This window comes from Phyllostomus discolor, chromosome 11 (genome assembly GCF_004126475.2).
Source record: "Phyllostomus discolor isolate MPI-MPIP mPhyDis1 chromosome 11, mPhyDis1.pri.v3, whole genome shotgun sequence".
Lineage (NCBI taxonomy): Eukaryota > Metazoa > Chordata > Mammalia > Chiroptera > Phyllostomidae > Phyllostomus > Phyllostomus discolor.
The window spans coordinates 57,721,256-57,747,214 of NC_040913.2; positions in this window are offsets into that span (position 1 = coordinate 57,721,256).

Sequence of the window (25,959 nt, forward strand, 5' to 3'; positions counted from 1 at the left end):
AAACAGGGTGTTAATATATGGTATTTAATGTATCCTGTAGGTTACCCTAAGTTGGATGTAATTTTCCTCCTGTTTCAAATCAATTTCATTTAGATTTCAGCAAGCTTTAAAATTTTTGTAGGTTTGTCTGCTCATCTGAAGTGAAAACTGGGTTCTCAAGGCATGCTATGTGTGTTCATTAAAATTTATTTTTAAAAGTAAAGGAGGTCAATGATTATAAGAAGTGACATTCATGACCATTTGATGAAAACCAAGAAAATCTCTAAAATAAACAATGATTTTTACAGTTATGCAAAAGACTATATGTCAAAAATACAATTATATATATATTTATATTTATTTATTTATATATATATAAATTATATGTATAAATTTTTTGAAGCTGCAGATTTTTTACTTTAGTGTAATTCTTTTTCCGGATATCTCTGGGCTAGTATGGCATTGTCTGGTGGTTCAATCTAAATGAAAACCCAGGTAAATAGATTTTGAAAGATGATGGTACTTTACATGTGCTCTGGCCTTATTAAGTACCCCTCTTTCATCTTTAATTGATTTATAGAGAAGTCATTTCCAATTGTATTTTTTGTTCCAGCCATAATAATGGAACAAAAAACCTTCTAAGTGCTATTAAAGACAACATTGCAAGGAGATTGGCAGAGATTCATAGTAACTAGATGTGTATGCTTTTTTGCTAAAGAGAGCAGTTTTCAGAAACATTTCTCAGCTCATTGTGCAAAATTGTTGACATTTTGCCATTGTAATCTTTTTAATGTTGTAGCTCTTTGAAATTCATGTAAAGGCTTTGCTTCACATCAAAGTAGATGAAAATATGAGGAGCAACCAAAAATACAATTTCTTAAGGTGTACCTGCTGTTGTAGGGATTTATGATGGTATCACATCTAAGGATCAGTGAACACAACTTTGTTACAAAAACAAAACAAAACAAAATGAAACAAAACAGAGAGAGTTCCAGGGAAACTGCCAAAAGTATAAAACCAAATCTACTAGTGCAACATACTAGATTCAAACTAAATACCACAGTCTGTGGGATTTATTAAATTTGCTGTTGGGTTTGGCTCTTTAAGGACATCTCAACAGGAGGCAGAATGAAACCCAGCCTCTAAGAAACATTTTGGTCTGATGTGGTCAATTGTCCTGTACATAATTTTTAGAGAGCTATGTGGCAGGCCCACAAGTGCCATATTTAAATAAAAAATCTAGGGAAAAACTCTTGATATGGTACTCATAGGATACTGATGCTACAATTTCTACTTCTCCATTTAGGTGAATTGACATATTCAGGTTAAGTCCTATCTTTTCAGAAACTTTCCCCTATTGGCCTCCTTCTATAGAAGAAGCTTCTATAAGAAGGTCAGGTTCACCAACCATGTAAATAAATCCTCAGTTGAAGGATTCCATATCTTGTCTCTGATTGACAGGGTGACTATGAACATTCTATTTTTGCCTCCAGATATTGACTAGGGTATTATTAATGCAAGTTGCCTCTTTTCTCCCCGGTAGCCTATCTTACATGAATTACACAGACCCTCACTCTCCACTGTTTGCATATCTTACTTTCAAAGAAATCTCAAACATCTAGTGGAATCTTATGCAACTAGTAAGGACTGTATAGAGGATATGCAGTAGTATGACGAATTACTTAATCCATTCCCATGCCTTTGTCTTTTCTCTCAAAACATATCTGCCATACTATTATTCCTATACTATGCTAATGATTTAGTTTGCCATCTCTCCATCATGTCACCCCCAATATTTAGTATAAACCCTTCTGCTATAGCTGAGTTCATTTCACTCTTCAACAGTAATTTTATTTCTTCGTCTATGCCAGGGTTTCTCAATCTTAGCATCAGAGACTTTGGGGCTGGATAAATCTTTAGCGTAGGGTGCTGTCTTGTACAGATGCTTAGCAGCATTGCTGTCCTCTACCCATTAGATGTCAGGAGCACCCTCCCCCAGAATGACAAAAGAGTCTCCAGACAATGCCAAGTGTTCCCTAGATGACAAAATCACCACTGCTGAGAACCACTGGTCTGCCCAGAACCCTGTGGACATCTCCATCTCTATGTTTTGCTTTGCCAGAGCTGTTCCTTTGATCAGTCTCTACATTCCTCCTGCTAGTTATACCAGCTCCCTGGGAACTTTCCTCATCTGTGTCAGGAAAACTTTTATTTTTTTTCTTAAATATTTTATTTATTTTATTTTTAGACAGAGGGGAAGGGAAGGTGAAAGAGAGGAGGAGAAACATCAATGTGTGGTTGCCTCTCACATGTCCCCTACTTGGGACCTGTCCTGCAACCCAGGCATGTGCTGTGACTGGGAATCAAACCAGCAACCCTTTGGTTTACAAGCTTGTGCTCAATCCACTGAGCCATACCAGCCAGGGCTAAGAAAACTTTCAAGGCACCAACTCTGAGGTTGCCTTTTTCCCATGGTAACCACATAACCTGTGAGAAGTTTTCACTGCCTGGGACCCACTGGTTTTAAATTGAGCCTTGTAGGCAGTACCTTGAATAATTATCAAGCTTCATGCTTGTACTTGTCTGGGTTTCTCTAAGCACACAGGGTGATCAGATATAACACTGGACAGAACAAGTGGGAAAAAAAGCAGAGAGCATCTTGATTCAATTTAATTTCTTGGATAAAGAATAAATTTTATACATATATTTATGTTACATCTTCTTGAGCTGGCTGTTTTCCTACATGTACAACTTTGATTTCAATTGGAATTTAATAGAAACAATAGGATGAGGGTCAAAATCTGTGGAATATATCCTCTGTCTTCTTTCACTTCATTCATTATGTGCCATGGATACAATTTTGTTCTATACCTTCTCTGTTATATGCAGTTGTTTCTCACTGCCCTTCTAATTACATTCTGAAGTCTTTTATAGTTTCTTATTTGTCTTTTTTTTCTAGTTTTGTTACAGGCAGGATTGTATTTCCCATCTGTATTTTTTTGTGCTTGCTTTTGCCACTTAAACATATTTGTTGTACGTTGATTGTTTTTTGAGATACCCCCACCCCCACAAAATAGGTTTTCTACTGTCTGTGTGTTTAGATGACCGTGCTTGTAACTCCTTTTCTATTTCTTTTGTTTCTGCACAAATTTAGAGAAGCAGTTTGAAATATTTAACACTGTGTTGTTCTCACTGAAGTTAAAAAGAAAAGGTCTCTGTGAACCTTCCTTCTAAGGTTCCTGGTATATCAGCATTTTCTAAATAGGTTCTCTCCTGGGTAGATGTAGCAATGGGTGGTGCCCCAATTTTTCTGAGATAAAAATATATTTGAGAGGCTTCTTATTTCTCTGTTCATTTTCCCCTGATAATATTTCTTCAGTGGGCTTGAGAGATTTTAGCACTGCTCTTTACACACATACACACACAGTATGACATAGGAATGGTATGCCCCTAAATGCTCAAACAGGTAACCTCATTTTGACTGTTTATTTCTGGCAGGCACCTGAAGCTAGGGCCCTGTCTCCTGGCCTCTGTGGGAGGATAGGAACCTAACCCATGTGGTTTCACATGAACCAATCCCTTTTCCCCACTTTTGTAATTTTTTAATTCCCTGACTCTTCTCAAGCCTCTATCATTCTCTGTCCCTCAACCCCTTTTCTCCCTTCAAAATGCCCAGTTACCTCTGTGCAAATGGAAATTGAGTTCACATTGGACTCTTCTTCCTGTTGCAATATTATTGATTAAAACCTCTTCTTACCACTTTAGTGTCTGACTTTGCTTATCTTTGACAATGGTTATGTAGGCCCTATATCCTTGTGTGCCTCTTAAGAGTCCATTTTTGTGACTCAATGGACAATGAAAACAATAGGAAAGAGTTTTGAAAACAGTATATCCAAATGCCACAAATGGAGATGATCCAGCCCATAGTGGCTGGTGAGATATCCTGTTGTTTACCAGCTCCATGCTGGCTGGACTCTCTGAAGCTTTCCATGTGATGTCATAGCCCAACTTGCATTCCAAATGTCAACCTCAAACCTTCTCACAAAATGTTTAATTTTCAAGCAAACAATAGACTGTTCTAACTTCCATCTTCAAATTGGGTTCTATGACCTAGAAATGACAGAAATGACTTTGTGATATGTTTTATAAAATCTAGTTTAAGAAAGTATTTTAATTCAGGACATATAATACCCAAGAACTGCAGTTTTTGGCAGAAATAACTGCATTTTTTAAAAATCTGGCTCTGCCAAGATAGAAATGACAAAAACTGTTATATATAAAGCATACAGCATAATATTTTAATATATGTATTATTGTGAAACATTACCACAATCAAGCTAATTAACATATTTATTATCTTATATAATTACCATTTTTTGTGTGTCTGGTGAGAACATTTCAGATCTAGTTTAAGTAAATTTTAAGAATATTATTGTATTTATTATATGGGGAATTTATTTGTAAAAAATAATGAAATTTATTTATAAAAAATTGGCTATTTATTTTTATATGTTTAAACTTCACTCACCTTCAAAGTACTCTCCATTTGATGCAACATACCTAGCAAGACATTTTTTCCACCGCTCAAAACAGTTTTTGAACTTGTTGATTTTAATGCCTTTTAGTGCCTCTGCCATTGTTTCACATCTTTCACATATGCAAAATGTTTGCCTTTGAGGACTTTTTCTTTTTTTTTAAGACTTTGTTTATTTTTTTAGAGAGAGAGAAAGGGAGGGAGAAAGAGAGGGAGAGAAACATCCATGTGTGGTTGCCTCTCACATGGCACCCACTTGGGACCTGGCCTGCAACCAAGGCATGTGCCCTAGATTGGCGACCCTTTGGTTTGCAGCCCACACTCAATCCACTGAGCTACACCAGCCAGGGCAGAGGATTTTTTCCATCCAACAAAACAACAAATAAGTTGCTCAGGGCAAGATCTAGTGAATAGGGAGGGTGAGGTTTGGGGGGCCAAGAGGTTGTTTTAGTCAAAAACTCCTGAACACTCAGCATGGTATGGACAGGTATGCTTGTAAATCACCCATCATGAAATGGGCTGTGTTGAAAGATTCTTACACAAAAATTCACTGAAGCTGAGCCCAACCACTCACAACAATGCCAACTAGTACACTGATACAGATGGGTTCCAAGAACAATTAGAGAGGGAAGCCTGTACCACAAGGGTCCTGCCCTCTAGATCATAATTCCAGTTTTTTGGGGGTCCCGCCTTGTATTTGTAATACTATACATATCGTAATACTGTGTTTAGTATTGTTAACTACAGGTGCCATGCTAAACATTAGGTCTCCAGTCTCCAAAACTTATTTATCTTTTCAACATTTGTACCCTTTTTACCAACAAACATTTCAGTTCCCCCACCATTCAACCCCTGATAACAACCATCCTTCATTCACCTCCTATAAATTTGACTTTTTAAGATTCCATATGTAAGTGAGATCATGCAGTGATTGTCTTTCTATGTCTGGCTTATTTCACTGAGCATAATGTTCTCCAAGTTCATCCATGTTATCACCAGTGGCAGTTCCCTTCTTTATAGCTGAAGGAGCTCTATTATCTTTCAAGTTAGAGTTTGAGTGTTCTAAGAGATCAAGAGCTAAAATTTTGAAAAAACTTATTTCTCCAAATTTTAATTCATTGTTTAATTTTTAAAGAACAGCTGCTAATTGATTTAGTGATATATTAAAAATTTATTATACTCTTCATTTCTCTGTGCTTCTGTTTCTCTGAACTTTAACGTGCTTCAAAATGACCTAGAAGAATTTTTTTTAATTGATGTTTGAATACAGTCATCTTCATTTTTCCACCACCACTGTCCCCTGACCTACCCACCTCTACCTCCCTCCCTCAATTGTACCCCCCTTTGGCTTTGTCCATGGGTCCTTTAAACATGTTCATTTACTACCTTCTCCCTTTTTTCCCATGTTATTTCTGTTCCCCTCCCCTCTGGTTACTGTCAGGTAGTTCTTAATTTCAACATTTCTGGTTATATTTTGTTTGCTTCTCTGTTTTGTTGATTAAGTTCCACTTACAGATGAAATCATATGGTATTTGTCTTTCACCACCTGGCTTACTTCACTTAGCATAATGCTCTCCAGTTCCATCCAAGTTGTCTCAAAAGGTAGGAGCTTCTTCTTTCTCTCTGCTGTATAGTATTCCATTATGTAAAGGTACCACAGTTATTGATCCACTCATTTACTGATGGGCACCTAGAATGCTTCCAGCACTTGGCTATAGTAAATCATGCTGGCATGAACATTGGGGTGCATGAGTTCTTTCAAATTAGTGTTTCAGGATCCTAAGAATCCTGAAACACTAATCCCAGCAGTGGAATTGCTGGGTGAAAAGGCAATTGCATTTTTAGTTTCTTCAGTTAATCCCATACTGTTTTCAAAAGTGGCTACACCAGTTTGCATTCCCGCCAACAGTGCACTAGGGCTCTCTTTTCTCCACAATCTCACCAGCACTTATTGTTTGTTGATTTATGATGGCCATTCTGACCAGTGTGAAGTGGTAACTCATTGTGGTTTTAATTTGCATCTCTCTTATAGCTAGTGATGCTGAGCATCTTTTCATGTCCCTGGGCCTTCTGTATGTCTTCCTTGGAGAAGTAACTGTTCAAGTCCTTTGCCCATTTTTTAATTAGTTTGTCTTCCTGGAGTGGAGCTGTGTGAGTTCTTTATATATTTCTTAGATCAAACCCTTGTCATAGATATCATTGGCAAATATATTTTCCCATACAGTTGGTTTCCTTTCATTTTGATGATATTTTCTTTAGCCATGGAGAAGCTTTTTATTTTGATGAAGTTCCATTTGTTTATTCTTTACTTTATGTCTCTTGCTCTAGTAGACATATTGGTAAAAACATGACTGTGTGGAATATCTGAGATTTTCCTGCCTATGTTCTCCTCTAAGACATTTATGGTAGGTATCACAACTTATATTTAAGTATTTTATCCATCTTGAGTTTATTTTTGTGTATGGCATAAATTGGTGGTCCAGTTTCATTTTTTTGCATGTAGCTGTCCAGATCTCCCCTCACCATTTGTTGAAAAGGCTATTTACTCCATTTTAAGCTTCTTCCCCCTTTGTCAAATATTAATTGACCATAGAGGTTTATTTTTGTGCTCTCTATTCTGTTCCATTGGTCTGTGTATCTGTTCTTATTCCAGTACCAGACTGTTTGATTACTGTGGCCTGGCAATATAGTTTGATGTCAGGTATGGCGATCCCAACTATTTTGTTCTTCATTCTCAAAATTTGGAGGATCCTGCAGCTATTTGGGGTCATTTATGGTTCCATATACATTTTTGAAATATTTGTTCTATGTCTGTGAAATATGCCATTGGTATTTTAATAGGGATTGTGTTGAATTTATAAATTGCCTTGGGTAGTGTGGACATTTGATTATGTTAATTCTTCCAATCCATGAGCATGGTATATACTTCCATCTATTTGTGTGTTCTTTAATTTATTTCTTCAGTGTTGGGTAGTTTTCCAAGTACAGGTCTTTTACCTCCTTGGTTAGGTTTATTTCTAGGTACTTTATTTTTCCTGTTGCTATATCAAATGGTTTTTTTTTTCCTGATTTCTCTTTCTGATATTTTATTGTTGGTGTACAAAAATGCCTTCAATTTCTGAATATTGACTTTGTATACTGCTATTTTGCCAAATTCACTTATTAGGTTGAGTATTTTTTTGTGTGGAATCTGTAGGATTTTCTATGTATACTATCATGTCATCTGCATACAATGACTGTTTTACTTCCTCTTTTCCAATTTGGATGCCTTATTTCTTCTTCTTGTCTGATTGCTGATTGCTGTGACTAGGACTTCCATACTATGTTGAATAGAAGTGGTGAACACAGACATCCTTGTCTTGTTCCTGATCTTTTTGGGAAAGCTTTTAGTTATTGCCCATTGAGTATGATGTTGGCTGTAAGTCTCTAGTATATGACCTTTATTATGTCAAGGAATGCTCCCTCTACTCCCACTTTGCTGACTGTTTTTATGATAAATGGGTGCTGTACCTTATCAAATATTTTTTCTGCATGTATTGATATAATCATGTCATTTTTTGTCTTTCCTTTTGTTTATGTGATGTATTATGTTTATTGAATTGTGAATATTGTACCATTCCTGTATCCCTGGGGTGAATCCCACTTGATCATGGTATATGATCTTTGTAATGTATTACTGAATGCAGTTTGCCAATATTTTGTTGAGGATATTAGCATCTATGTTCATCAGCAGTATCAACTTGTAATTTTCTTTCTTTGTTGTGTATTTATCTGGTTTTGGGATTAAGATGATTCTGGCTTCATAAAAAGAGTTTGGGAGTCTTCAATCTTCTTGGATTTTTTGTTATAGTCTGTGAAGGATGGGGTTAGCTCTTCCTTAAATATTTTATAAAATTATCCTGTGAAGCTATAGGTCCAAGGCTTTTGTATGCTGGGAGATTTTTGATTACTGCTTCAATTTCATCATCTGTTATTGGTATGTTCAGGCTTTCTGCTGCTTCTTCACTCAATTTAGGAAGACAATATTTTTCTAGAAATTTGTCCATTTCATCTAGGTTTTCAAATTTCTTGGCATATAGGTCTTCATAGTAATTTCTTACAATCTTTTGTATTTTTGTGGTATCCATTGTAATCTCTCCTCTTTAATTTCTAATTGTGTTTATTTGGGTCCTGTCTCTTTTGCTCTCTCCTTTTTTTTGATGAGTCTCCTCCAAGGCTTGTCCATTTTGTTTATCTTTTCAAAGAACCAGCTCCTGGATTTATTGATCCTTAGAATTGTTCTTTTTGTCCCTATGTTGTTTGATTCCGCTCTGGTCTTAGTTATTTCATTCTTTCTACTTAATCTGGGGTGTCTTTGTTGTTGTTCCTTCAGTTCTTGTAGGTGTAGTGATAGGTTGTTTATTTGAAATATTTCTATCTTTTTTAGGTATGCCTGTATCATTATGAATGTCTGTTTCAGGACTGCTTTAGCTGTGTCCCAAAAGTTTTGGGTTGTTGCGAGTTCATTTTAACTTGCTTCCAAAAACTTTTTGATTTCTTCTTTGATCTCATTCCTGACCCATTGATTATTTAATAACATTATATTCAGTTTTCATGAGTTTGAGTGTTTTTGAATTTTTTCCTTGGGGTAGTTCCTAGTTTTAGGCCCTTGTGGTCAGAGAAAATGGTTTCTGTAATTTCAATTTTCTTGAATTTGTTGAGGCTTGCTTTGTGCCCTATGATGTGGTCTATCTTTTGATGCAGATTCCAACCTGAGTGAGAGTGCCTACCCTTGCCTTGAAAGGTTTTTATTGTTTTTCTGGGAGGATTATTTCAAGGAAGGTCTTCATTCATCATGTCGGGCAATAATGATTAAACAATAGATAACATTCAAAAACTCTGAGGACTTATTCTGAGTCAGGGTGAGGTAGCTAAAGGTCCATAAAACTTTGGGGAACAAACTCATTTTATGCTTGGATGCTTATCAGAAAGTTGAAGACATTCTTAGCAAAGCAAGTTTCACAGGATTTTATGCATTCTTGCTTAGGCTTGACTGGCCCAGGGGACCACCCATTCCTGCCTAGGGCTGCACACTCCTCTGTCATTGTGTCAGGCTTAAGTCAGGCAGAGGATGTAAGGCATCCAAGAGATTAGAAGACTTCCTGCAGACAGAATAAGGACTCAGGCTATGTTAAAGCCAAAGCATGAGGGTCCATTACCCCCTTTTTCTATAGCAGACCAAGTCCTTTCCTGAGGGCCTCTTCATGACCATGCCTGTCTTGGGTCATCTCTCCTCTGAGGAATCTTAGCCATCTTTGGCTAACGAGTCATCTGCCCAGGGCCAAGCATGGTAAAGTAAAAGGAGGTAGAGTCAGTGTCTCCACTAGGGAGATAAGCTTTGTCCACTTACTGGCTTATGATCCCAAGGTCTCTTTACTAAGCCTTAGCCATGGGGGGTTATAGCTTCTGAAACCAGGCAAGGTGGTTCCCAACAATCTTTGAAAATGTTCCATGTGCATTTGAAAAGAGATTGTGTGTTTTCCTTCTTTGGGATGAAAGGTTCTCTCTCTCTATATATCAGTTAAGTCTGTTTGATTTAGGACATTGTTCAATGAAGCAATATCCCTGTTGATATATTGTTTGGAAGATCTATCCATTTTTGACAGTGGGGTGTTAAAATCCCCTAGTATAAGTGTGTTGTTGTCTATATTTTTCTTGAAGTCCTCTGGGATTTTCCTTACATATTTGGGTGCTCCTATGTTGGGTACATCTATGTTTATAATACTTTGGTCTTCTAGGTAGATTATTCCCTTGAGTATTATAAAGTGTCCTCCTGGGTCTCTTTGTATGGAGTTTGTTTTGAAGTCTATTTTGTCTAATATAAGTGTTGCTATTCTGGCTTTTTTTTCCCTGTCTTTTTCCATGGTATATTTTTTTCCAGCCATCACTGTCAGTCTGTGTAAGTCTTTGGTTCTGAGATGGGTTTCTTGTGGACAGCATATATGTGGGTCATGTTTTCTTATCCATTTGCTATTCTATGTGTTTTGGTTGGAGGATTTAATCCATTTGCATTTAATGTTATTATTGATAGGTACTCATTCATTGCCATTTTACTTCCTTCATACCTGTGATCTTCTCTCTCTCTCACTTCCTTTTTTTTAAAGAAGATTCTTAAGCATATCTTGCAGTGCCAGTTTGGTGGACATGTATTCTTTCAGACTTCTTTTGCCTGGGAAGCTCCTTTTTTGGCCTTCCATTTTAATTGAGAGCTTTGCTGGATAGAGCAGTCTTGGTTTCAGGCCTTTGCTTTTCATTACTTGGAATATTTCTTGCCATTCCTTTCTGGCTTGAAATGTTTGTGTTGAGAAGTCAGCTGCTAACCTTATTGGGACTCCCTTGTATGTTACTTCGTGTTTCTCCCTTGCTGCCTTTAAGACTCTCTCTTTATCTTTTCATTTTGCCATTTTAATTATGATGTGTTTTGCATTTGGGCTCTTTAGGTTCATCTTAATTTGGACCCTGTCTGCTTGCTGGCCTTGTATTGTTTTTTCTTTCATCAAATTAGGGAAATTTTCCATCATTACTTTTGCAAACAGGTTTTCTATCCTTTGCTCTTTTTCCTCTCCTTCTGGTATCCCTATTATATGGATATTATTCTGTTTCATGTTGTCCTGCAGTTCCGTTAACACCTCTTCATTCTTTTCCAGTTTTTTCCTTTTCTTGCTTTTTTAAGGAATTTTTTTCTACTTTGTCTTCCAGCTCACTGATTCACTCCTCTGCTTCATTTAGCCTGATTTTGGTTCCTTCTACTGTGTACTTCATTTCCTCTTGGCTCTTGTTCGTTGTTTCTATGTCCTTGTTTATGCTGGTATAGTTTGCAGTAAGTTCCTCATAGTTCCCCTGTAGTTTTTGGTAATTCACACTGAGTTCATTGAGCTTCCTTATAACCATTGTTTTGAACTCAATATATGATAGTTGACTTGCCTCTATTTCATTTAGCATTTTTTTCTGGGAATTCCTCCTTTCATTTCTATTGGGGGTTGTCTCTTTTTTTCCGTTATTTGTGAGAATCTTCTTCTGAGCTCTGCTTCTTAAAGTGATCTGTTTTGACTTTCTGACTTTGTGTTTTGAACTTGTGTGGTGGGATGCCTGTGAGATTCAGTTGTACAGTCTCCTTGGTCACCTGAACTTGATGTTCTTGGGATGTCCTTTATGTGCTTTATGTTGCGTTTTGATTGTTGTTTGGTCTTTCCTTCATAGGTTCTTCCCTGGATCTGGTTGAATGAGGGTCACTTTGCCCACCACGTCTTGTGTGCTGTTGTGCAGGTGCTGTCAGAGCAAAACCACAGAGCACAAGAAATAAACCCACACCCACAAATATAACCCACCCCCCACAACCCCACTATCAACAGCAAATGAGCCAGTATTAATAAGGGTATAATGAGATTAAGACTATTTTATAAGAAAGGAGAGTGAACATGAGATGACCTACTGACAGAAATGATTTAGAGAGTGTAGAGGGAGGAGCACTAATAAGTTCTGGGAGTTGGAGCAATGGAAAGACAGAAGGTAAAGTTTACCTCATGAATAAAAAAGGAATGAAGAGTGTGGAATGGAGTATAAGAAGGGAAGTGTATAGTATTAGGTTTAAACATAAATTTAAAAAGTATAAAATAAAATAAAGTGAGAGAGAGAAAGAAAAAGGAAGGAAAAATAGCAAATAATTTACTAAAATATAGCAGTCAAAGTGGAGAGAAAGATCCACCAGAGTACTATCAACAACAAATGAGCTAAAATCAATATAGGTGGAATGGGAATAAAAGGTAAAAAAGAAACAAAGAAAAGTCTAAGAGATGTTCAGAGGGATTGGAAGTGATTTTGAAATGGTAGAGGGAGAGGGAATTTTAAGAGTGAGGAACAAAAACCAGGCTAAGACAGGGAAAAATTAAGTTTGGGGATGTAAGGAAAAAGAAAAACAAGGAGAATAAAGAAAAATAAAAGGGCAGGATGAAAGAGAAACAGAAGAAAGACAAAAGAGAAAAAACAGGCTAAGACAGAAAAATTAAAATTTTCAGGTAAAAGAAAGAGTAAGAGAGAGATCCAGTAAAATATGATATTTGAAGTACAGAATTAGTGAAGTTCTAGAGGTAAAATTTTTAAAAAATGCAACAACTACCCTACCCACAAGCAACGAGCAAAGATTGCTAAAGGTGGACAGAGAACATGAGTATTTTAAGAGCAGGGGAAAAGAATGTGAGATGACCATTGATTAGAAAATTTGTTTTATGTGTCTGAATGGGGGAGAAATATTAAGAGTGCACATTGAAAACAAGTTGTAGCAAGAGAGAAAACAAAATTTGAAATGAAAATCATGAGAGGAAAGAGAAAGGTAAAATGGGGTAAGTGGCAAAATATATGAATTGAGATAAACTATAGTATAAAATCTAGGGACTTAATGTATACATACTTGCTAGACAAGAAATGAATGTTAAAAAGCTATCCAGAAAGAAAACACCGCAAATCGTCAAGAAGACCACAGTGGATTTCGTCTTGGTAGCCTGTTGTATTTACCACTGATTTTTTCTTTCTGGATCTGCCTCTGGTGATGTCAGGTATTGACCCCGTCTGAACTTAGGCAGCATGTTCCATACTTCTAGGGACCTACTGTCCCTGGCTGTCTCCTTTGGTTATTCATCTAGTCACTCTGCTCCCAGTAGTCAGGTTTAAGCACCGTAGGGTAGAGCCAAATCCGTCCTGGGGTAGGGGTTATTGTTTCCCCTCAGGCTGCTGCTGCTCAGAGGGGAGTGGTCTGCCTGAGCAGGATGGCTGCTGTCATATGGGGGTTGGCTCAGCACCGGGATACTGGGGCTACTCTCTCAGTTCTCTCCCCAAAGCCTCCGTCCTCAGTCTCTCCTCAAGTCTTTCTAGTCCACTCTGCCCTCCCACTTTTGCCAGGGATCTGCTGTCTGTGGCTATCTCCTTCAGTTGTTAATCTAGTCAATCAGTGCTCAGCAGTCAGGCTTAAGCACCACCAGGTCAGGGCAAATACCCTTCTGGGGTTGGGTCTATTGTTTTCCCTCAGGCTGCTCCCACTCAGAGGGGAGTGGTCTGCCTTAGCAGGATGGCTGCTGCCTTTTGGGGGATGACTCAGCACTGAGTTCCAAGCATCTACTCTCTCAGTTCTCTACCCAAAGCTTCCGTCTCCTGTCTCTCCTCAGGCATCCCCAGCCCCCTGCTTTTGCCAGAGCCCAGGGTAAGTGGCTGCAAATGAAAATTTGGGTTGGCCTGTTAAAATGGCTCTTGAGTCTCCAGCCATCTGTCTCTGGCAGAGAGCAACCTTGCTGCTTTTTGCCACTGGTTGTTATCTGTGTACTCTGGGGCTCTGGTGTTCTAGGCTGGGCATCTTAGCTTAGGCTTTAGATCCCATTCTTCTCAGGGGGATCCAAACGCCACTTAATTATCCCTCTGGCACTGCTGGCTGTGGGTGCCTGGCTAGCCCTCTCGAGCCTCTACCACACTAGTTTACCAGACAGGTTGTGCCTAAGCTGGTTCTTCTGTCTGTCCAAAGTTATATGCTCCTCTCTGACTATTGCTCAGTTGTTTGTTCTGGGTGGTTTCTCCACAACTGAGTTGTAATTCCAGAAAGGTCTTGAGAGCAGGTCAGTGTGACTTCCATTCACTCCCCCACTAATCTTCCCTGTATCTACGATTGTTGAAACAAAGGCTTCTGGGACCTAGCCTCATATTTCCTGATTCATAGGTCTGGAATAGTGCTGGAAATACACCTTTCTAAAAATTTCTCAGGTGATCTTGATAATACTGAACCAGGGCTCACGCTGAGAATAATTGTTGTACATAGATCTTGATAAGAGGCCTGTGTTTTAAAGATTAAGGTTTTGGGGAAAAGATTAACTATGATATGAACATGTAAAGTAAAGGAAGTAATTGAGAAAATTAGATCTCAGGGAAGAAGCTGTGAAACTTGAACCTGGCTATGAGTCTGGGTATCTGAGGTTCTGGTCCTGTCCTGAATTCTCTGGCTACATGGAAGTAAACTCATGAGCAGGCTGGGGATGTGAGTGGGTGGGGATTCTTTCCCAAACTGCTTTTAGGTGTTGATGTAATTAAGGGGCCCCATGAGTTTCTTGTATCAAATCTTCCTAGTTAGAAGTTCTAGGCCAGTGCTCCCTATCCGATCTGTACTTTAGAATCCCCCAGAAATCTGTAAAAATTACCTGTGACCAGGCCCACCCCAATGCTATTAAATCAACTCTGGAGGCCACAGTGTGACTGGTGGATTTTTGAAAAACCAATCAATCTGCAGATGACTAAGCTCTTCCTCAGAGATTCTGATTTTATTGGTTTGGAGAATATTTTGAAAAATATCCACTCTGTCATTTTTACAGATGACATTGGTGAATCTAATGCTTATTGAGGTTAGAGAAAAACTGTGTGGGGGTGAACTCTATGAGACCAAGGAATTTTAGTCTCTGCTGTATGTATTAGTATCTAGCACTATACCCAGCTCAGAGCAATCCTTGAATAAACATGGATTGGATATGTTAATCAATGATTGCGTTAGTGTAGTATTAGGCTCTTATATGGCTGGGACGTTGGCAGAACAACTTAGGACTTGACCGTCTTTTTCTTTTTGTCAATATGGGTGACAGAAATATTTTCCGCTATGACTGGCTCATGATTTAATGAGAAGCATGAAAATTAGGTGTACTGGGAATACGTGGGATTTGCAATCCTTTTTTTTTTGTTGTTTAGACCAGGGTTGGGTAATCTATAGCTTGCAAGCCAAATCTGGCACATTTGCTGTTTTTGTATAGCTTGCAAGCTAAGTGTGGGAGGCCGCTCTGCATGGCATGGGCCCAGCTCCCACTGGGTGATGTACAGGACCCACACTGACAGGTTTTTCTGTGGGGAATCAGACCTGCAAAGTACTTAGGCTGCTATGAGTCTTGCTTTTTGCTAAAACTCCCTCACCCTGAATTGAGGACATTTACTGCAAAGCAACTTCCTAAACACCATGCTAAACCTCCAAGGATGAGTGTAACTGATCCAACTACTTTTGCCTTTTCATTTGCAAATATCCCTCTGCTGTGATGTGATTACCAGCATCCTTTCCTTTTTTTTCAGTATAAGTTAACCACCTAAAGCAAGCCTGTGCATCGTTAATGAGGACCTTCTTGTACTGTGCCCGTAAGACAAAAAAAGCTCATTGGAGTGAGGGCTAATGCTTTTGCTCCCCTTTAGAGAAAAGCCATGCCATCCCTTTTCCTCCGCAGGACTCGGTAGTCTGTGTGAATTTGTCTCATATTTCATCCATAATGATGCTGACCCCATTAGCCTGGGTCCACATTAGCTAAGAATCGATTTTATATATTTAAATAATTGGAAAAAAATTTAAAAAATAACATTGCACATGAAAGTCAAATTTCAGTGTCCATAAATAAATTTTATTGGAACACAGCCATGTTCATTGTGTCTATGATAGGGGACTCAAAACTTGGAAAATTTTAGCTTAAGGTAAATAGCCATAAATCTAGCAAGTAATGTGTATGTTAAGCTTTTTGTTTCAGAAACTACAGATAGGGCCCATTTGGCACCTGAGGGGAAAAAAAAAACTGACCTTCTGGAGTGCTGGCTAAAGATACCACCTGGAGACATCCCTACTAGGTGACTACCCCTCCCCTTGGAATTTCAAAGACTCTCACTAACTCCTGTTTGCCCTCCCCCAACCCCCTTATAAAAGACCTGGCCAGGAAAGAAAGGGCAAGATGGTTTGTTAGGGTATGAACCCACCATCTTCTCAGATCGCCGGCCATCTGAATAAAGCACCTATAAAAGATTTAATCACTGTCATTGCTTATTGGATTTGGTAGTGACAGGCAGCCTGAACACCGGTGTCTTTTCCAGTTACATATCTTGGCGACTCCGCCGAGACAGACTTTGGGACTCTTCGGTAAGTTTGGGTGTTTGGCGGGAAGTCCCATTGGCTGCCTGGATGAAGGGCCCTGGAGGCTTGGAGTCAGAGAATCCCAAGCAGCTGCCAAGTGATTTAACTTGGGGATTCTCACCCCTTGCTCCCAGCACCTCTCGTTGTGCATCACACTGGATTGAATTGTTGTGCTTTCTGGTTCAGGTTGAAATCCCGGATCACAACTTAAGTTATCTGTTCTGTTTGGGTACCATCTGTTTGGAGCTCTGTCTGGTCCACAAGGACATCTGTTCTGGTTCCGAAAGGGGCGTCTGTTTGGAGTTCTGTGGAGTTCCGTCTGGTAATATGGGGGGGGACCCTCCATTCTGAAAAACAGCCCGCTGGGGTGGGTTCTGGTAAATTGATCGACATATCAGCGTATATCGAAAGCATGCGTTGTTTTGTTGTAGTGCTATTCTGTTTGTGTCCTGTATAATTTAGACTCAGGATAGTGCTGGTCACTGAATGGGTCATTAAATTACTGTATTATACTGTAACTAAAGTTGTTTTGTCAAAAATCAGGGAAATGGGACAAATTGCCTTACCTAGAAGTTTTTGGGTTTACATGATAAAGATGCATACAGAGCAAAAAAAAAAAATAAAAAGAGGAAAGTCAGTTAATGGCTCAAAGAAAAGAGAATTTACATATGAAAGACAGAGGGTCAGAGGAGAGGGGCCAGGAATATCTAGGTATTAAGACCGCTGCAGGCTGGTCAGAGTTCCTGTAGCCCCAGGGGATCCACTCCTGTGAGTGAAATGGGAAAAGTGTACCTGAACTGGCATCGCTATCTTGAATTGGTCAAGAAACCATATTCAGTGGAGGAAAAGCCCCTACCAGGGCAGGGCAATATCCTTTTTGGAGACTTTTTTCAGTGAGAGTAAAGCCAGAAGGCCAGTCTGCTAGATGTTATCTGGCACATACTGTGTTTTGTACACTGGATCTGTTAAACTGGAAAAGCTCAAACCCTTCTTATGGACATAACCCTGTTAAAATGACTGATTTGATTGTGCCAGTTTTTTTTGCCACTTATCATCTCAATTGGGCAGACATAGGAGCCTTATTGAGTTCTTTGCTTCAGTAAGGGTGTTACAGAACAAACAAGGGGGGGAGGTGCTGGGACGATATACTATTATTGAAAAAAAGCCCCCAGGTCTGTTATGTCCTCCACCAGAGGGAAGATGTCTCTCAATGCCAGAGATTTGTGAAAAGGAAAGGAAATGTTTACTTAATGCTATACAAACTTAAAGTAGCGACGTAATGTCTTTATCAAAATCCTAAAGTCCCTTAAAACATCCACAAATAGACACAATCCTTCCTTCCTTCCCCCTTTGCCCAGTCCAGAGTACCGTATCTCCTAAAGCTGTGGGGGTCCCCACTCTGGCAAAGGCACATGGTCCTCTCTCCCCGGGCCACGGGAGTTCCCACTCTGCCAGAGCCGCATGGTTCTCCCTCTCAGAGCTGCAGGAGTCTCCACTCTGTCAAGGCCGTGTGGTTCTCTCCCTCAGGGCTGCAGGAGTCTTCACTCTGCTAAAGCTGCATGGTTCTCTCTCTCCAATGGGTGTGATCCTCTCTGCACTTCCACAGCTGCATGGTTCTCCCCCTCAGGGCCGCGGGAGTCTTTACTCTGCTAAAGCTGTGTGCTTCTCTCTCCAATGGCTGCCATGATCCTCTCTGCACGTCCACAGCTGCATGGTTCTCCTTCTCAGGGCTGCGCATGGTTCTCTCTTGCAGGTCCAAGGGAGTCTCCACTCTGCTAAAGCTGTGTGGTTCTCTCTCACAGGGCTGAAGGAGTCCTTACTCTACTAAAGCCTTGTGGTTCTCTCTCTCCAATGGCTGCTGCATCTCCGTTTAAATCCCCGCACCACATTCCTCTGCAGCCCCATTTCCGACTCCTCCCACACTCGGCTTCACATGCCAGAACTCACACCCTTCCAGCTTTACTGGACTGCCATCATGAGTCTGGGCAGGTGTGGCCCCATGTCCTGGAGCCAATCTTCTCCAAGCTCCCACACAGGCGCTGTAACTTGGGGGACCTGCCCCCCCAGTTATGTCTTGGCTGGGAAGTTACTTCCATTCCACTGGCTCAGGGCATGGCCACAGCTATTTAACATATCTAAGCGACCAGTCAAAGGCTATAGATATGTTAAATGACCACACCAGAGGTTAGCTGCAAGGCTGTTGCTATGCAAAACAGCTCTCAATGTCCCTGCTCCATTTGTCCCTTCCCCCGACCCACACTTGGGGAGTGGGAGTGAGGACATCCAAAAATCCCCTGGACACCTTGAGTTCTGGACCCCATTTCAAATGCCTATTTGTGGTTCCCCCTCTTGGCTGTACCCTGTAACAAGCGAGATGAGCAGAGGCTGGTGTTGGATAAGGCAAATGAAGAGGCTCAGAGGTTAAGCCAAGAATATCCAGATGGGGCTCTGGGCCTTCCCAGGGCAATACCTGTAACTGAGCCCAACTGGGGCCCTTAAGGGGATGGCCTTTCTCTCTTAGAGCATTATAAGAGATGCCTCCTTGAGGGAATGGGAAAGGCATCCCTGAACAGAAAGTCTGAGTAAGTGCAGGTCGTGCAACAAAAGTCCACAGAGGACTCCTCCCAACACTAGGAAACAGTTAAGGAGATTCTCGAGGATGGCAAGTGACTGCTGCATTTGAATTCCAAGCTTTGGGCTTACTGCTAATCCACTGTGTGAAGCTCTGAAGGGACCGAAATATAGCCCTTTAGAGTGGACAAAGGAGTGTACTCAGGCTTTTGAGTCTCTGAAAGTGCACCTGGCTTCAGCACCAGCCTTGGGGCTTTCAAGCCTACTAGAGCCCTTTCAGTGATATGTGCGTGAGAAACAGGGCCTTGCCCTAGAATTCCTCACTCAAATGCTTAGTGACATTTGCAATCCATTGCATAATTGTCAAGGATATTAAATCATACTGTCCAGGGGTGAACAGCCTGCTTGAGAGTGGCAACCACCTGCGAGCTCTTGGAGGAAACTGAAAAAGTTTGCCTTGGGGCAGCCTGTGCCAGTTATGTGTCGTAGCAAGTGTTGAGCCTGCTGGAGCAAAAGGGAAATATGTAGCTGACTGCTGAAAGAATGGGCAGGTACCAAGCCCTTTCTTCTCGACAATCCCAATGTCTCCCTCAAAACTGTAAGTAAAGTAATTCCTGCCTTTTTCTTCCAGACCCTGACTCGGCTGCACTAATACATGACTGTGCTGAAATAACTGATGAAGTGTATTCTAGCAGAATTGATTTACAGAACCATCCTGTAGAAGAAGCAGACTGAACTCTCTGTACAGATGGAAGCAGTTATATGGACAAAGGAAACAGAGAAGCTGGATATGCAGTTGTGACTCTTCAAGGAATAGTGGAGGCCAAGGCCTTGCTGCCAGGAACCTCTGCCCAGAAGGCTAAACTGGCTGCATTGACAAGGGTGCTGGAATTGTCTCATGGAAAGAGAGCGAATGTGTATATCAACTCAAGGTAAGCTTTTTGATTTTGCATGCACATGGTTCCATCTGAGAAAACAAAAGACTGTTAATCTCCAATAAAATGGGAATTAAGCATGCAGCTGAAATTCTAGTTATTAAAGGCAGTCCAGGCACCCTTACAGGTGGCAGTCATGCACTGCCTGGGCCATGAGAGAGAGGGAACTGAAGTGGCTAGAGAAATCAATCTGGCTGAACGGGCAACAAAAGAGGCTGCTAAAGGAATATTTATGATGCCATTAGTACTTGTTCTGGACTTGTCAAAATTTGACCCTGAATATTTGACTGCAGACTTAGAAAAAGTTAAGGAATGATGTCTTAATGAAGAAGGTCCTGATAGCCAATAGAAAAAAATAAGAAAGAAGCTATACTGTTTTCCTGAACATTTAGTAGAGCCAGTCATAAAGCACTTGCACGAGGCCACGCACTGTGGAAAAGACTCATCAGCCACCTATGTCAACTGTGGCTCACAGGTTCTGGAATTTCTAAAGCAATAAGAAAAATAACTGCTAGATATGTTGTATGCCAAAAAAAAAAAACCAAACCCAAAACAGAACCCCACCAAAAGAAAGAAAGAAAGCAATATCAAGGACAGTGCCCATTTGAGGACTGGCAAATAGACTTTACCCAGATGCCAAAGCTCTGAGGGTGGAAATATTTGTTAACCTTTGTGGACACCTTTTCAGGATGGGTAGAAGCCTATACCACTAGAACAGAAAAATCTTCAGAAATAGTAAAAACATTATTAGAGGAAATAATCCCTCACTTTGGTCTCCCTGACAGCATTCAGAGCAATAACGGACCTGCTTTTGTTTCAGAAATCACACAGAAGGTTAATAAAATACTAGGAATTAAGTGGAGACTCCACATGGCATAGAGACCCCAGGCTTCTGGGAAAGTAGAAAAGATGAACCACACCTTGAAGAAAAATATAGCCAAAGTGTCAAGAAGCTCATCTTCATTGGAATCAAGCTTTACTTATTGCCCTGCTCAGGATAAAGGTGGCTCCTCGAAGTGGGATTCAGTTGAGTCCCTATAAAATTGTGTACAGATAGCCAACTGCACTAAAAACTGTCTTGTGCTCTCAGCAGGTGTGAAGATGAATTGCACCACCACCAGTGATGTATCTTATGCTTATGCCCATGCTAAGCTGCCAATAGGATGGTTCCTGATATGTGGAATGACAGTTTATTCTTACGTTTCAGCAAACAGCTCTGGGGGACCATGCTCTCTGGGAAGACTGACGGTATTTATACCTCAGAAGCCCCACTTAACCCTGGTTCGACAGGATGTCTCTCTCATACCTGATTGCATCAATGACTTACACCTTTTATCCCTGCTGAATGTGTCCTTAATTATGTTTGTAATGTCAACCATGGTAACTTATTTAATGTAAAAATGAGCAGATTAGCCTGCACTATGGTGAAAACCTTAAATGCCACCTCTCAAGCTATTAGTGCCATTAGTCAAGATCTAGGACAAGTCAGAGAAGCAGTACTGAAAAATCGTGCAGCTATAGACTACCTTCTTTTGAGACATAATAATGGATGTGAGGAGTATAAGGGACTCTGCTGTTTTAACCTAACTGATACTTAACATCTTATAGAGCATAAAGTAAAGCAAATAAATGATGTGGTTCCCAATATAAAACAGGGAGAAGGATACTTTGGCATTGATTGGTCTAACCTAACCTCCTGGCTGCCCAGCATATCTGGTCTTCGAGAAGCTTTTATTGTTTTTATCCTTGTCATTTTCTTCAGTATCATAGCTTGTTGTTGTATACAGTTTGCCCCCTTATGTAAGTCCAGTTTTGTGTATTCCTAAAACCCCTGCTGAACAATCGAGTGTCCAGCAATAGGCACGGCAACAAAGTGAATACTTCCATAGGAAGCTGATCTCATAGAAATGAGATAGTTTAATACTAATGGTGGGGAATGATAGGGAACTTAAAACTTGGAAAATTTTAGCTTAAGGTAAATAGCCATAAATCTAGCAAGTAATGTGTATGTTAAGCTTTTTGTTTCAGAAACTACAGATAGGGCCCATTTGGCACCTGAGGGGAAAAAAAAACTGACCTTCTGGAGTGCTGGCTAAAGATACCACCTGGAGACATCCCTACTAGGTGACTACCCCTCCCCTTGGAATTTCAAAGACTCTCACTAACTCCTGTTTGCCCTCCCCCAACCCCCTTATAAAAGACCTGGCCAGGAAAGAAAGGGCAAGATGGTTTGTTAGGGTATGAACCCACCATCTTCTCAGATCGCCGGCCATCTGAATAAAGCACCTATAAAAGATTCAATCACTGTCATTGCTTATTGGATTTGGTAGTGACAGGTAGCCCGAACGTTGGTGTCTTTTCCAGTTATATCTATAGCTAATTTTGTGCCACAGCATCAGAATTCAGTAGTGGTGAGAGAGAGAATGTAGCCTGGAAAAACAAAAATGTTTATTATCTGTCCCTTTACAGTAAAAGTGTGCTAGTACTTCACTGAGAGCTTTAGTCCTTCCTAGATACACACTGCTTATAATTTAATGTAGCCCAGGTTGGTATCTCTAAATCTTTCAAGATGCTTAGCAGTGAAGTTTTTTCCAAACAGAAAAAGACAAGATTATTCTTATATTCAATTGGGTCCCAGCAGACCTCTTTGCAAGGTTTATTGTATTACTTCTTTTTTTTTAATTGAGGAACATTAAAATCTATGTACCAAGGACAACATGTAGCCTACAAATCCATGATACCTGGAGGATCTTGAGTATATCAAGAGCTACTGAAGATGTATTTGGGTGAGTGTTGCTCTTTATTTTATAAAGACAACCATTCATATTTTTCATTTAGCTGAAAACAACAATCTTTTCTTTCCTTTTTCTATCCACATCTCCTTCATCTTTTACTCAGCGCATGGGCACTGAGAGAAAAAGGTAATTGTTGTTTACCAGCTATCAGTGGACACTTTCCAAGGCATCTTTTCAAACACCTATAAAAAAAAAGAAATACAAATCTTTTGTCTGCAGGACAATTTGAGACCACAAACAATTGCATTGAATCGTCTCAATTTTTGAGACTATTTCAAGTCTTCCCTGACACTACTTTTGGAAATTTCAGCTCCCTCAAATTGCCATCTTTGCCTTCATTTTCATTTCCTTATAAACTGTCCCTCACAATGTTCAGTGACTCAGTGTGTCTGCTGAGTCACCAGGATCCCACCTTGCCTCTCTAGATTCCCAAAGGAATTCCATGCCTCTGTCCATGGGAAGCTTCAGGACCTGTGGTATTAGAATCTGTATTGACATTTCCTGATCTTGTCTACCCAACATTTCCTCCTGCTCAACTCCTGGTAATAACATTGCTTTCATTTGAGAAGCTTCCCAGTTCCCACTTGGTATGATCTTAAACAGGGTTGTTGGTCATGGCATGATTTATTTTCTGCTTCCCACCCTGGGTTGGGCCCCTAAACTCATGTATCCATACTCATAAATTATCCAGGCTTCTCTTCCTCATGCCTCAAGGACAAATATCATTGTAATTAGTGAAAGTAAGACCAATAGACAGGAAAAAAAGCATTTTAAAGGTGAGAGAACCATCCAACAATATCATTTAAGTTTCTCCCATTCCTGAGGACTAGGCTTCTCATTTATGAGATACACTAATTTCCTCTTTTGTTTTGTCAAGAAGCACTTGGGTTGTGTTTGCTTGTATCCAAAGGGTACAGAATTGAACAGGGTTACAGGGAGGGCTGTCCTATGCTTGAATCTCTCACATTCCATTAAAACTTGAAATTATGGCCTAATGAAATCAGGCAGCCACAGAGGTGCCCTGAAATATTTTTGTTGTGGTGGTTATTTATATCACCTTGAGGTTTCATTTTACATTTTCTTCCTACAGGGTGAACATGTACAAATAAATCGTGTCACTATTTCCCTTTATTTATATCTTAATATAACATCAGTGGTGTGATTAGATAATTTAAAATTTAATAGAATTTTCCTGTGTGAATCAGCTAAGATATATCACAGTGAAATCTCAGAGCCTGGAGAAGAGTCTGGAAGGGAGCAGAGTGCTCACACACACAACTGAGTCAGCACATAATAGCAATTTTCTGTGTCATTATAATAGATACTTGAGAATAATTACTGACAGCCTGTGGAGAATTCATCAACCTTGGGTACCAAATAATAAGTTATACTATCAGGGTAATCATGCGCATTAAGTTAGAAATTCAAAGAATACTGATGATGTCTTGTTACTCTCCCCCTGACCCAAGAAAAGCGAATCTGAATAACTGAAGCTATAGGTAGAAAAACATTTTGTATTATCACATTCTAAATCAAAGAGTCTTAATAAATAAGAGGTACATGATCATTGAAAGTAATGGTGGCCATGTGGGACAGTGATAACATCCATAATTTGTTAGCTATTAAAAATTGCTGGTGTTTATTTACTGAACCTCAGTATGCCATATTCTAAACAAAACTCTCAATTGACTGAAAAAATATGGACTGGGGAAGTTCAATGTTTAGAGAAAGAGATTACTAATGAGTTAGTGCAGCGAACACAGGCAGCCTGCCCAAAGAGTGTCCCAGCTCTGGAGCAGGGAGATCTGGCAGCCAAGAGCCTGACTTTCTAATTTGTAAAGGCTGAATGAAATCTCTGTAATCTATGATGGAAATAATATGTTCAGGACCTTTTTTTGGTAATTACTAATTAAGGAATCAAATTTCTGCCTGGGAATAGTCTGTTGCTTTTTCTATTCTGAGTGTCAATATTCTTTATAACAGATACCCAAAGTAAATTTTTATATATGCATTTACAAGTAGATAAATGATAAATAGAATAAATTTTGTTTTTTTCTGTTGTTTTTCCTTGCCTTTCAGTCATTTCTTCTGTTATTCCCCACCCCCATTTCTATCTTTAAGTTCTGCTGTAGAAGTTATCAGTTTAACAAGGTACATTTTTCAATGTTAAGGTGTTATGTTTTATAGGTGACATTTTGTGAATCTTTGGTGATTTGTGGTTGAAGGTGAAATTACCTAGCAGGTGCCTCCTTATAGATGATGATATAGCTCTTCCTTAGGTCTGTACCTTGATCTCTCCTGAACAGAAGCCCATCCTTTTCATATTTACATGACTAGTAGCTTGCATCCTACCTGTTACATGGGAACTGTAAAAGGAAAATTACACCAGACCAGTTAGGTAAGGAAGAGTTTATTCAGGGTTAAGGAGAGAGAGACTGAATTCAACTCTACTGAAACAAAAGGTGGGACACTAAGTACTGGGGTGAGCTAGTGGAAAAGTAATGAAAGATGTTAGGGGGAGGTTGGTCAGTGTGATGAGGCCACCTGTGTTTGGTGATTGGCACTTAGTGAAGTTAGGTTCCCACTCTCCAGCAGAGGCTGGGAGATGGGGGTACTGTCTCTTCTGATTACATTTCAATGAGATGGCTTCCAGGTCCTTGAGAAAGACTTTGCTGCATTGTAGAAGATTTACATCTCCAAGAGGCAGTGAAGGAATTTACAATTAAAAGTTTTCTAAAGGAAATACTCTTAGAAAAGGGAGAGCAGTGGTCTGTAGCCAGGAGGAAAACTGTGTAAAGTTTAGCCAAGCTGAAGGGAATATTAAGGCTTTCTTTGCAGAATGTATTTGTGATCTCAACACTATTTTGGTGTTTAGGTGGTCATTTTATGATAATACAGGCAAGTAATTCTCATAGAAAAATTCTAAAAAATGTCATGTGTAACTGTTGGGGAGTGGGCATTTGTAGTTTTATTTCTAGGACAAATACTTCTAGGCATAAATTTTAAAGTTGCTGTACTAGAGAGAGGTTAAGCCTTTGCATTTTTCCTAAGAAGAAAGAAGTACTCTATGAGGGTTGTGTCTTACTTTTCTGCCAGATTAGCTCCTCATCTAGCAGTGTTGATGCTCATTGAATATTTGTTCTCACAGCTGAATGAGAAAGTATCATTTCATTCCAAAAGACCCATCCAATGAGTGCAGGT